This window comes from Ornithorhynchus anatinus, chromosome 2 (genome assembly GCF_004115215.2).
Source record: "Ornithorhynchus anatinus isolate Pmale09 chromosome 2, mOrnAna1.pri.v4, whole genome shotgun sequence".
Taxonomy (NCBI): Eukaryota; Metazoa; Chordata; class Mammalia; order Monotremata; family Ornithorhynchidae; genus Ornithorhynchus; species Ornithorhynchus anatinus.
This window is the reverse complement of record NC_041729.1, coordinates 151,724,168-151,736,672: the sequence shown is the minus strand read 5'-3', so window position 1 is coordinate 151,736,672 and position 12,505 is coordinate 151,724,168. Positions and strand designations below refer to the sequence as shown.

Sequence of the window (12,505 nt, the reverse complement as noted above, 5' to 3'; positions counted from 1 at the left end):
TCCCACACTGACTCAACCTCAATCTCTCAGTGTCTCTTCCTTCCTCTGTGTCTGCCTGTGAAGCACTTAGTACAGCTAGTATGTGCTCAATAAATATAATTGAATGAATGAATGAGGATAGAGGGGACGTTCGACTGAGGTCTCTCTCTTCCCTAAAAAAGTCAGTGAAGAAGGTAGGAAACGTGAGAGAGATGCATTCAGGGGAATAGATGGTCATATGGTTCCTTGGGGAATCTTAATTTGGAATGATTTATGGAGAGTCTTCACTAGTGAAAGAGGGATAGTCTTAAAAGACCACTTGGCACCCCAAGCAGCCTTTGAATCCATGAAATAATTTTAGGACAGATGTCGTAGCTAGAGAGAGCTGGTAAAATGCACTAACAGGCAGATCAACTTTGTGCTTACTGGCTTTTTCCGGAGGCAAGGATGTATAGAAACCTGTGAAGAGACAGAACTAAAAAATAATTTAGACAACCCATCTGCTAAAATAGCTATGACGAAAGGACAGTTTTCATGTTATCACCAGCCTCATAATCTTAATATTTACGGAGGGCTTACGGTGTGCAGACACTGTACTGAGCGCTCGGGAGAGACAATACAATAAAGTTGGTAGATACTTTCCCTGCTCATGGGTTTACAGTCTAGAAGGCGAGAACGACATTAAAATAAATAAATAATGCAAGATATATTACTGATATATGTATGTAAGTTCTGGGGAATGGAGAGTGGGTGAATATAAAATGCCCAAAGGTCACAAAGATCAAGTGCACAGATGAGACAGAGGAAGAGGAAACTAGGGGAAAGAGAACTTCATTGCGAGGGCCTCCTGGAGGAGGTGTGACCTCAATATCGCTTTGAAGGTCAGGAAAGTGGTGGTCCAGCATAAATGGAGGGGGAGGAAGGTCCCAGAGGGAGGATATGGGACAGGGATCATCTGTGAGTTAGACAAGATCAGGGGACAGTGAGCAAGCTGCACTAGAGGAGCAAAATGTGTGGGCCGGGGCATCACAGGAGATCTCTGAGGTAAGGTAGAAAGAGGCGAGCTGATTGAATGTTTCAAAGACAGTGGTAAGGAGTTGCTACTTTTGATGTGGAGGTGGATGGGCAACCCCTAGAGGTTCTTGTGGAGTAAGGAGACATGGATTGAACATAATTTTTTTAGAAAAATGACCTCAGCAGCAGAATAAAATATTGGCTGTAGAGGGAAGAGACAGGAGGCAGGGAGGTCAGTGAGAAGGTAGATTCAGTGGTCAAGGTGGGATAGGATAAGTGCATGGAACAGTATAGTGTACCATTTTCATGTTTGTGGAATGGGACAAAGTTTCATTTATTCATTCAATCATATTTATTTAGCACTTACTCTGTGCAGAGCACTGTACTAAGCTCTTGGAAAGTACAGTCTTTTGAGCTACTTGTGTACATAGAGATGGCAACAGTTGTTGACAATGTCATCACTGAATATGAGGAAGAGCAAGAGAATGGAAAATGCTGGATGGAAATTAGAAACATGGTTGTAATAAGCTCCATCCCCACCACTTCTCGACAAATGTTCAATCTCTTAACGAAAAGGACTATGCTCCTGACTTACCTGAAACATTTTTCTTTGCAAAACTTCATTTCTGAAAGTCGAAAGGGAGATTAAGAGTCTTGATGGAATGGAGGGATATAATATTACTATTATTATTATCATTATTATTACCTGCATTCTCATTGTGTGCCCCAAATTTCCTGCATTGAAGTATAAAAACCAACAAGTCAGTTATGGTACTTGTTAAGCACTTACTATGTGCCAAGCACTGTTCTAAGCTCTGGGATAGATACAACTGCTTAGGTTGGACACAGTCCCTGTCCCACATGCGGCTCACAGTCTTAATCCCCATTTTACAGATGAGGTAACTGAGGCACAGAGAAGTGAAGTGACTTGCCCAAGATCAGACAGCAGACCTGTGGTGGAGATGGGATTAGAACCCAGGTCCTTCTGACTCCCAGGCCTATAATAATAATAATGATAATTATGGTATTTGTTAAGCGCTTACTGTGTGCAGAGCATTGTTCCAGGTGCTGGGGTAGTTACAGGATAATCACATTGTCCCACGTGGGGCTCACATTTTTTAATCCCCATTTTTGCAGATGAGGTAACTGAGGCACAGAGAAGTTAAGTGACTTGCCCAAGGACACAGAGCAGACAAGTGGTGGAGGCGGGATTAGAAGCCACGACCTCTGACTACCAAGCCCAGGCTCTTTCCACTAATCCAAGCCACTTCTCTATCTACTAAGTCATGTAGTTTCCCATTTGTTAAACTCTGACTATTTGCCAGGCACTGTACTAATTGCTAGAGTAGATACAAGGTAATAATAATAATAATGTTGGTATTTGTTAAGTGCTTTCTATGTGCAGAGCACTGTTCTAAGCGCTGGGGTAGATACAGGGTAATCAGGTTGTCCCACGTGAGGCTCACAGGCTTCATCCCCATTTTACAGATGAGGTCACTGAGGCCCAGAGAAGTTGACTTGCCCACAGTCACACAGCTGACAGGTGGCAGAGCTGGGATTCGAACCCATGATCTCTGGCTCCCAAGCCCCGGCTCTTTCCACTGAGCCACGCTGCTTCTCAAGGTAATAGGACCGGACACAGTCCCTGGCCCATGTGGGGCTCATAGCCTTAATCCCTATTTTACAGATGAGGTAACTGAGGCTCAAAGAAGTACGCCTCAAGTCATACAGCAGACTAGTGGGGGGGGGCAGAATTCGAACCCAGGTCCTTCTGACTCCCAGTCTTGTGCTCTATTCATTAGGCCACCGTTTCATAATTGCTTCCAGACTGATGGTCCTGTGGGCTTTCATAACAAAGTAATAGGAACAGTAAATGAATCTTAAGCAGGTTGCCAGAAAGTTCAAAAAGGCGTTAGTGAGCTTTATGGTTGCTAATTCATGGTAGGTTATGAGCAGAAAGATTTATTAATCCATCAATCAATCATATTTGTTGAGCATTACTGTGTGCAGAACCTATATGAACCACTTGGGAGAGTACAGCAGAGTTAGAAGACATAATAATAATAATAATAATAATAATAATAATAATAATAATAATGCTATTAGTTAAGTGCTTACTTTGTGCCAGGCACTGTACTACGCGCTGGGTAGATGCACACAAATCGAGGAGGGCACACTCCCTGTTCCATGTGGGGCTCACAGACTCAATCTCCATTTTACAGATGAGGTAACTGAGGCCCAGAGAAGTGAAGTGACTTGCCCACGGTCACTCAGCAGACAAGTGGCAGAGCCAGGATTAGAACCCACGACCTTCTGCCTCCCAGCCCCATGCTCTTTCCACCACGCTACAGGGTATGCATCTAGACCGTGAGAAAGAATGTCAAAGAGGGTAACCCCCTCTGTCTTTCCCTGATAGACTCTTAGGCGGGATCGACTACTAGTCGGCCTAGAGCGGCAGAAACTAAAACATCTGACTTTCAGCCTTTCTTTACAACACAAATGCTACAAACTAGAAGACAGGCTCCATTTAAGTTTCTTGTTACCATCAAAATTAAAGAAAGCTTAATTGAAAAGTATTGCTGTTATTTTTTTCTAAGTGCTTACTATGTGTCCAGCACTGTTGTAAGCATTGGGGCAGATAGAACTTAGGTTGTAAACGCTCTCTGTCCCACATGTGGTTTACAGTCTAAGTTGGGGAGAGGTCCAACTTTTACAGTTGAGGAAACTGAGGCACAGGAAGTGCAGTGACTTGCCCAAGGTCACACAGCAGGCAGGTGGCAGGATTAGAACCCTGGCCCTCTGGCTCCTGGGCCCATGCTCTTTCAACGAGCCCAAACTTCTCAAAACTAGACTACCACCAAATCTTTACATGAATCATTAAATAAGGAACACTCTTTTATCTTCAACAACTTAAACTAGAAGCTCAAAGTTGAAAACCTCCATATCCCATAACTGAAAAGTCCATCACTTTGATCGATTGCTATTTTCACTTTTTTAGCTATTACACACAGAAATGACCTGCCGAGATTTTGACTCGTTGACTTGATTTTAAAATTATGGTCTTTGGCTAAGAACCCCAGGACAAAAATACATTGAAATAGATTATTACTATATGTATGTTTGATGAAAAACTCTGTCTATATTTATATCTGTGGATAAAAATGATATATGCCAATTAGTAACATTTGTACTCCAGTTTAAAGTTCTTAATAATTTAAATTCCCTTCGATATTTATCTGAATAGTTTCCTCTTTTTTTTTTAACACTGAAACCTTTAGTTACTTTCGGCCCTGTAATTTTAAACCACTGAAAGTCAACATTACAAGCCAATTCATATTAAATAGCATCTGCTCCAAAGCAGCTAAAGCCACCTGTAACAAATCTTCCATACCTAAATAGAAAATACATGCCTTTCATTATGTGGGCTACTCGTGTACAAACTAGGAGGACAGAAATCAATGACAATTTCATTTGATGTCTCCAAATGGACAAAATGAAAGACATATGCGGACACAACTTACATTAGGAACCTCAATGAACGCGTCAGACACACATCCACTATCAAAAATTGTTTACGCTTTGGAAAAGTTTATTTGGGACTTCACTGCCAAAATCATGACTCCCTGTCATTTTACCTGTTGCATATGGAGAATTTAAAGTTCAGAAACTCCTTGGAATGAATAGGCCAACTTGTACGACAACACACATCAGCAAGTTCACAGTCAGAGTTCCATTCTTTAATTCCGTGGAGAGGTCCCATTTCATGTGTTTTTCATTTCAGACTCTGCCTCCTTGAATGCTATTTCCTCTCTTTTGGATTTCACCAGGGTCAAAGGAATCTTTAGCAAATAGAAAATGCAAATGTCCAGTCGTATACTGTAATTCCACCCACTGAGTGTCTAAATAATTTCTTGCTTTAAAGTGAAAAATGTCATTGAGGAGCCATAGCAAGAGAGTAATTCCAAACCCACACTAACGTTCTGATTCACAGTTAAAAATGGACAAATTTTGCTAAAGAAATTAAATGTGAGATCTCTGTAACTAGAGATGCAACTTTTGTCTGCGTTGCCTTGGATATCAGCAGGGAGAAGTGCCAGAGTTTTAGATAGTCTCCATGACAACCTCCAGAAAACGCTGGTGATCTTGCCTTGCTGACTATTTGGAAAGGAACATTTCTGGTCCAGTTTGATTATTTTTACCTTTAAACCAAATTTAAGGTGGCAGGATTTAGGATGAGCCTTCAGCTTTATATTGCCAATGAAACATGTTTTGCTGTTTACCTGTGCAACCCTTCATCGTGGTCGTCATCATCATCATCAACCACAGTGCATTTCCTCCTCATCAGCCATCGTTTATATAACTATTAAGATACTAGGAACTGGAGAGATGGAGAAGTGTGAAGAATGAATTCCTTCCCCTAAAATCCCAAACCACTTCTCTATAGAGGATTTCATTCCCAACTTCCCGGGGATAAGCAGGCATTACGAGAGAGAATGAGTGCTGGATTCGAAGGCATCCAATTATGAGGCTAGCGTGGAATCCTGATCTGACTGAGTTCACTCTCTACCGGATAATGCCGAGATGGAGTGTCCCATGAGGAAGGATGGGAGAATCTTGGTCCCAAACCTAGTCAGAGGAAATGATTGTAAGTGCTGGTGGTTTGCGCTGCAAAACTCACATTCTCTTGTCCCTTTCTTTTTTCTTTTCTTTTTATGGTATTTGTTAAGCACTTACTACGTGCCAGGCACCGTTCTCAGTGCTGAGGTAGATACAAGCTAATCGGGTTGATACGGTCCACGTCCCACATGGGGTTCACAGTCTTAATCCCCGTTTAATGTGAGGTAACTGAGGCACAAAGTAGTGAGGTAACTTGCCCAACGTCACACAGCAGACAAGTGATGGGGTGGGGATTGGAACCCAGGTCGTTCTGACTCCCAGGCCTGGGCTCTATCTACTCGGCCATGCTGCTTCTCTGCCAGTCATGTCCCCACCAGGATCTGAGGCAATAATCAGGTAGGTGGGGAGGGGTACAGCCTATTGCAAAGTGCACACGTGGTCTTTGTCGACATTAGCCAGCTACAGGTCAAACCAGGACTGGATCCAGGCTTCCTGATTCCTAGTGCAGCGCTTTTTCCACTGGCTCACCAGATTATGTGACTAGAGAAGCGGCATGGCTCAGTGGAAAGAGCCCGGGCTTGGGAGTCGGAGATCATGGGTTCGAATCCCAGCTCTGCCACTTGTCAGCTGTGTGACTGTGGGCAAGTCACTTGACTTCTCTGTGCCTCAGTTCCCTCATCTGTAAAATGGGCTTTAACTGTGAGCCTCACGTGGGGCAACCTGATTACCCTGTATCTCCCCCAGCGCTTAGAACAGTGCTCTGCCCATAGTAAGTGCTTAACAAATACCAACATTATTATTATTATGCAACTAATACCTGATAGGGATTGCCAGGCTGATTGCCATCAAGTACCATTTTGTTGACCTCTCAGGGCTGTACCTGGAGAGTTTCCAGTGCTCTACCAGTCTCGACTATGGGAGGGAGAGTCAAGCAGAGGCCTGTCCATTCCATTCCTAGCTTGGGCAGCGGCTAGCGAGTTGAAGGCCATCTGCTACAAGCCAAAACTCACCTCTGCTGGGCAATAGCGGCATGGGAGAGAGTTGAGGGCGGAGACTCAGGTTGACTGCATGGAAGGAGGCAATGGTAAGCCACTTCTGTATTTTTACCAAGAAAACTCTATGGATTCACTACCAGATCGATTGCAGATGGAAGGGGGGCCTTCTGGGAGAGATGTGTCCATGGTGTCGCTATGGGTCGGACACGACTCAAGAGCTTGACTGGCTTGTTGTTTTGTTCTAATACCAGCTCTGCCACTTGTCTGCTGTGGGACCTTGGCCCAGTCACTTAACTTCTCTGGGCCTCTTACCTCATTGGTAAAAGGAGATTAATGCTGTGAGCTCCAGGTGGGACTAGGACTGTGTCCAATCTGATTAGCTTGTTTCTTTCTTGGAGAGGCAGCGAGGTTTAGTGGAAAGAGCCCGGGGTTGGGAGTCAGAGGTCGTGGGTTCTAATCCCGATTCTGCCACTTGTCAGCAGTGTGACTTTGGGCAAGTCACTTAACTTCTCTGGGCCTCAGTTCCCTCATCTGTAAAATGGAGATGAAGTCTGTGAGCCCTACATGGGACACCCTAATTACCTTGTACTACCCCAGCACTTAGAAAAGTGCTTTGCATATAGTAAGTGCTTAACAAATGCCATTATTATTATTCTACCCCAGCCCTTAGTACAGTGCTTGGCATATAGTAAGCCTTAGCTTAACAAATACCATGCAAAAAAAAGTAAACCAGTTCATCTTACCCTGAACCCCGGCTCTGCCACTCATCAGCTGTGTGACTTTGGGCAAGTCACTTAACTTCTCGGTGCCTCAGTTACCTCATCTGTAAAATGGGGATTAAGACTGTGAGCCCCACGTGGGACAACCTGATTCCCCTGGGTCTACCCCAGCGCTTAGAACAGTGCTCGGCACATAGTAAGCGCTTAACAAATACCAACATTAACATTATTATTATGTGTGTGATCCAGACCACAGATCCTGGAACCCAAAGGTCTTGGAATGATCAGCAATAAAAGGTACTGCTTTGAGGGCTGGAAATCTCCTCCAAGAGGCCTTCCCGGACTAAGCCCTCCTCTTCTCTTCTTCTACTCCCTTCTGTGTCGTCCTGACTTGCTCCCCTTACTCATCCCCCCTCTCAGCCCACAGCCCTTATGTACATATCTGTAATTTATTTATTTACATTAATATCCGTCTCCCTCTCTACACTGCAAGCTTGTTTTGTGCAGGGAATATGTTTGTTTATTGTTATATTGCACTCTCCCAAGTGCTTAATACAATGCTCTATACACAGTAAACACTCAGTAAATGTGACTGAATGAATGAATGACATGAGCCTTGGACTATGAAGTCCACGTAGTAAAAGAACTCTGTCCAATCAGCTTAAATTCTATCTGCCCCAGCATTTAGTCCAGTGCTTGGCACACAGTAAGCACTTAAAAAATATCATTATTACATCTTTGCCGTTTCTGCAGGTCATTTCCATGAGGGTCTGGCTATCTCCCACCTGCCTGCGTCCACAGCCCCCAGGAACTGTTGCCCTCGGGCCTGGGCTGTGTCAATTTTGCTGATTGTTCCAGCTACAAGTGAGTTTTTGGCATCACGCCTGCCTCAGGGGGCCCAGAAGGGCACTGACTCTCAGCCTCCGTCCCAAACTACGACTGCCGCAGTCTGGGAAAGCTGAGCCGTCTGATGTCAGAGGCAGAGGGTGGCATCCTTGGTCTTCCCGGATGCGTGGACTCCCTGCAGCGTGTGTGATGCAAGGTGATTGCTGCACTGGCCACAGGTTACACAGCATTTACAGCAAACCACTAGCCATTTCCAATACTTATAAATCTATTTTTAACCTCCCTCGGCAGTAAGCTTCCCTCTAAGCTCGTTGTGAGCAGAGAATGTGTCTGTTATATTGTTGTTAGCGCTCTCCCAACTGCTTAGTACGGTGCCCTGCACAGTGAACACTCAGTAAATACAATTGATTGATTGATCGATTGTATATTTCATTATTTCTTTTTATCCCTTTGGTCCAAATTTTTTTAAGAATGTCTTTGCATTAGAGTGTAAACTCCCCTTGGACAATTGGTCAATCATTCAAACATATTTACTGAACACTTATTATTGGTGGCATTTGTTAAGCGCTTACTATGTGCAAAGCACTGTTCTAAACTCTGGGAAGATACAAGGTTATCAGGTTGTCCCACGTAGGGCTCACAGTCTTAATCCCTATTTTACAGATGAAGGAACTGAGGCACAGAGAAGTGAAGTGACTTGCCCAAAGTCACATAGCTGACAAGCGGCAGAGCAGGGATTAGAACCCATGACCTCTGACTCCCAAGCCCGTGCTATTTCCACAGAGCCACACAAGCACTGTACTAAACGCTTGGGCGAGTACAATATAAAGAAGCAGCGTGACTTAGTGAGAAGCAGCATAGCTTAGTGGCAAGAGCACGGGCTTGGGAGTCAGAGGACGTGGGTTCTAATCCCAGCTCTGCCACTTATCTGCTGTGTGATCTTGAGCAAGCTGCTTAACTTCTCTGTACCTCAGTTACCTCATCTGTAAAATGGGTATTAAAACCATGAGCCCCATGTGGGACAACCTGATTACCTTCTATCTACCCAGAACTTAGAATAGTGCTCGGCACATAGTAAGTGCTTAACGAACACCATAATTATTATGATTATAGCGTATTGAATGCATACTGTGTGCAGAGCATTGTTCTAAGCGCTTGGGAGAGAACAATGTAACAGAGACTTGTTCCCTGTCCTCAAGGAGTGTACCCTCTAGATGGGGAGGCAGATATGCATATAAGTGCTGTGGGGCTGAGGGAGGGGTGAATAGCAGCGTGGCTCAGTGGAAAGAGCCCAGGCTTGGGAGTCAGAGGTCATGGGTTTGAATCACTGCTCTGCCACTTGTCATCTGTGTGACTGTGGGCAAGTCACTTAACTTCTCTGCAAAATGGGGATGAAAACTGTGAGCCTCACATGGGACAGCCTGATTACCCTGTATCTACCCCAGCGCTTAGAACAGTGCTCTGCACATAGTAAGCGCTTAACAAATACCAACATCATCATTATTATTATTGCCTTATCTGTGAAATGGGGATTGACACTGTGAGCCCCACATGGGACAGGGACTGTGTCTAACCCAAATAGCTTATATTCACCCCAGTGCTTAGTACAGTACCTGGCCCACATTAAGTGCTTTACAAATACTAAATTATCACTCTTTATAAGGACACAAGTGGGATGGACCTTTGGTCTAACCTAGTACAGTCATCTCCCTTTCCTCTTCCTTCAGTGCTCTTTCATTACAGCACTATTTAATTTTGATTTACATATTAATTACACAACTTCCTCACATTCAGTTAGTACTCCAGCGTTTACCTTGGCTTAAGCATTTCCCCCTCCTGTTGAAGCATTTTTACTGGTAGTGTAATTAAATCCCATTTAAATTTAATATAAAATAATGGCAAATTTATTTAGCATGTAAAATGGTAGATATTTAGATTGTTGGTTAGGACAAAGTGTCTTATTACTAAATAGAAGGTAAAAGACAAGATTGTGAAATTTAAGTTGCTATATTAGCACTACCGTATTGTATCATACTGTATCATGTTGCTATATTACCGATTTCGTTTATTACTGTTTATTATTGTCAGTGCTGCCACCCACCTCTCTGGCCTCGCCATGTCCCTCCTCCCCCCCTCCCCCCTCCCGCCCCTTCCTATCCTCCCCTTCCCCTTCCCCTTCCCCTCTCTCGCTCAGCTCTTTCCCGCTCTCTCCTCTGTCTCCTCCCCCTTCCCCTCTCCCACCCTAGAACCCCACTTTACCAGCGCTACCCCTCTTCCCCCTCCCCCTACTCTTCCCCCCACCAAACCCCCTCTTCACCCCCTCCCCCCTTCTCTCTTCCCCACCCATGCCCCATCCCAGTCCTCTTGTCCCACCGCTACCCCTCATCCCCCTCTCCCCGTCCAGGGCCCCGCCACCTCCTTCCCATCCAAACCCTCCCCTCCCCCCGCCCTTCCCCCACTCCCCCCCTTGCACCCACAGCTACTATCAAATGTGGCCTCTGGAACCCCTGCTCTATTACAGGTAAGCTACCTTTCATCCATGACCTTTTCCTCTCCCGCTCTCTCCTCCTCCTCGCCCTTTCGGAAACGTGGCTCTCTCCCGAAGACACGGTCTCCACCGCCGCTCTCTCCGGCGGAGGCCTCTCCTTCTCCCACTCCCCCAGACTCATCGGTAAGAGAGGAGGCGTCGGCTTCCTCCTCTCGCCCCGTTGCCGCTTCCGCACTATCCCTCCTCCCCCCTCCCTCTCCTTCCCCTCCTTCGAAGCCCATATCATTCGCCTCTACCACCCCCTCCAGTTACTTGTCGCTGTCATCTACCACCCTCCCGGTCCCACCTCTGACTTCTTCAACCACCTTGACCCCTTTCTCACCTTCCTTCTCTCCTTCTCTCTGCCCACTCTGATCCTCGGAGACTTCAACATCCATATGGATGTACCCGACGACTCCTCTGCCGCCTGCCTGCTATCTCTCCTCGACTCTGCCGACCTCCTGCTCCACCATACCGCGCCCACTCACCGACTCGGTCACACCCTCGATCTCGTCATCTCCTACCGCTGCACTATCTCCTCCCTCACCGACTCTGAAATCCCTCTCTCTGACCGTAACCTTCTCACCTGCCTCATCTCTCACACTCCCTCCCCCTGCAAATCTTCGCTACTGCCCCACAGAGACCTCCGCTCTCTCGATCCCATCCGTCTTTCCAATAGCATCTCTCCTCACCTTGCCGCCCTGTCCTCTCTTCCCACTCTCGATGATCAGGTCTCCGCTTTCAACTCCAACCTCTCTACTCATCTCGACTCTCTCGCCCCCCTTTCCCTCCGCCGCTCTCGCTCCACTAACCCACAGCCCTGGATCACCTCCTCCGTCCGCCTCCTACGCTCCTATGCTCGAGCTGCCGAGCGCTGCTGGCGAAAGTCCAAGCACCAAGCCGACCTCACACACTTCAAATTTATCCTTTCCTGCCTTAACTCTGCCCTCTCCTCCGCCAGGCAAAGCTTCTTCTCCTCCCTCATCGACACCCATGCCCGTCACCCCCCGCCGATTGTTCCGGACCTTTAACTCTCTCCTTAGGCCCCCGTTCCTCCCCCTCCCCCATCTCTCACCCCCAATGATCTGGCCACCTATTTCCTCACGAAAATCAACACGATCAGGTCTGAGCTCCCCAAAGTCACCCCTCCGCCTCTCCCCTCCCCCCCAACAACCCCCTCCCCTACTTTCCCATCCTTCCCTGCAGTATCCTCAGAGGAGATCTCCTCCCTCCTCGCAAGTGCCACCCCCTCCACCTGCGCCTCAGACCCCATTCCCTCTCACCTTCTTAAAACCATCGCCCCTGCCCTCCTACCTTCCTTAACTTCTATTTTTAACCACTCAATCTCTAAGGGCTCCTTCCCCTCTGCCTTCAAACATGCCCACGTCTCCCCCATCCTAAAAAAACCCGCTCTTGACCCCACTTCCCCCTCCAGTTATCGCCCTATTTCCCTACTACCCTTCCTTTCCAAAATCCTAGAACGAGTCATCTACAATCGATGCTTAGAATTCCTTAACTCCCATTCTCTCCTAGACCCCCTCCGATCTGGCTTCCATCCCCTCCACTCTACCGAGACTGCTCTCTCTAAGGTCACCCATGACCTCCTTCTTGCCAAATCCAATGGCTCCTACTCCACTCTAATCCTCCTTGACCTCTCTGCTGCCTTTGACACTGTCGACCATCCCCTCCTCCTCCATACCTTATCTCACCTTGGCTTCATGGACTCTGTCCTCTCCTGGTTCTCCTCTTACCTCTCTGGCCGGTCATTCTCGGTCTCCTTCGCTGGCGGCGCCTCCTCCCCCTCCCAT

General features: G+C 46.5%; 1 non-coding gene across 1 annotated transcript; it reads left to right on the top strand.

The window, feature by feature from the left end:
• Nucleotides 1-6,472: 6,472 nt before the first annotated feature.
• Nucleotides 6,473-6,610, top strand: LOC114809930. Its single transcript, XR_003757701.1, has one exon. It is a non-coding gene; the product is annotated as a small nucleolar RNA SNORA7 (small nucleolar RNA).
• The last annotated feature ends 5,895 nt before the right edge of the window (nucleotides 6,611-12,505 follow it).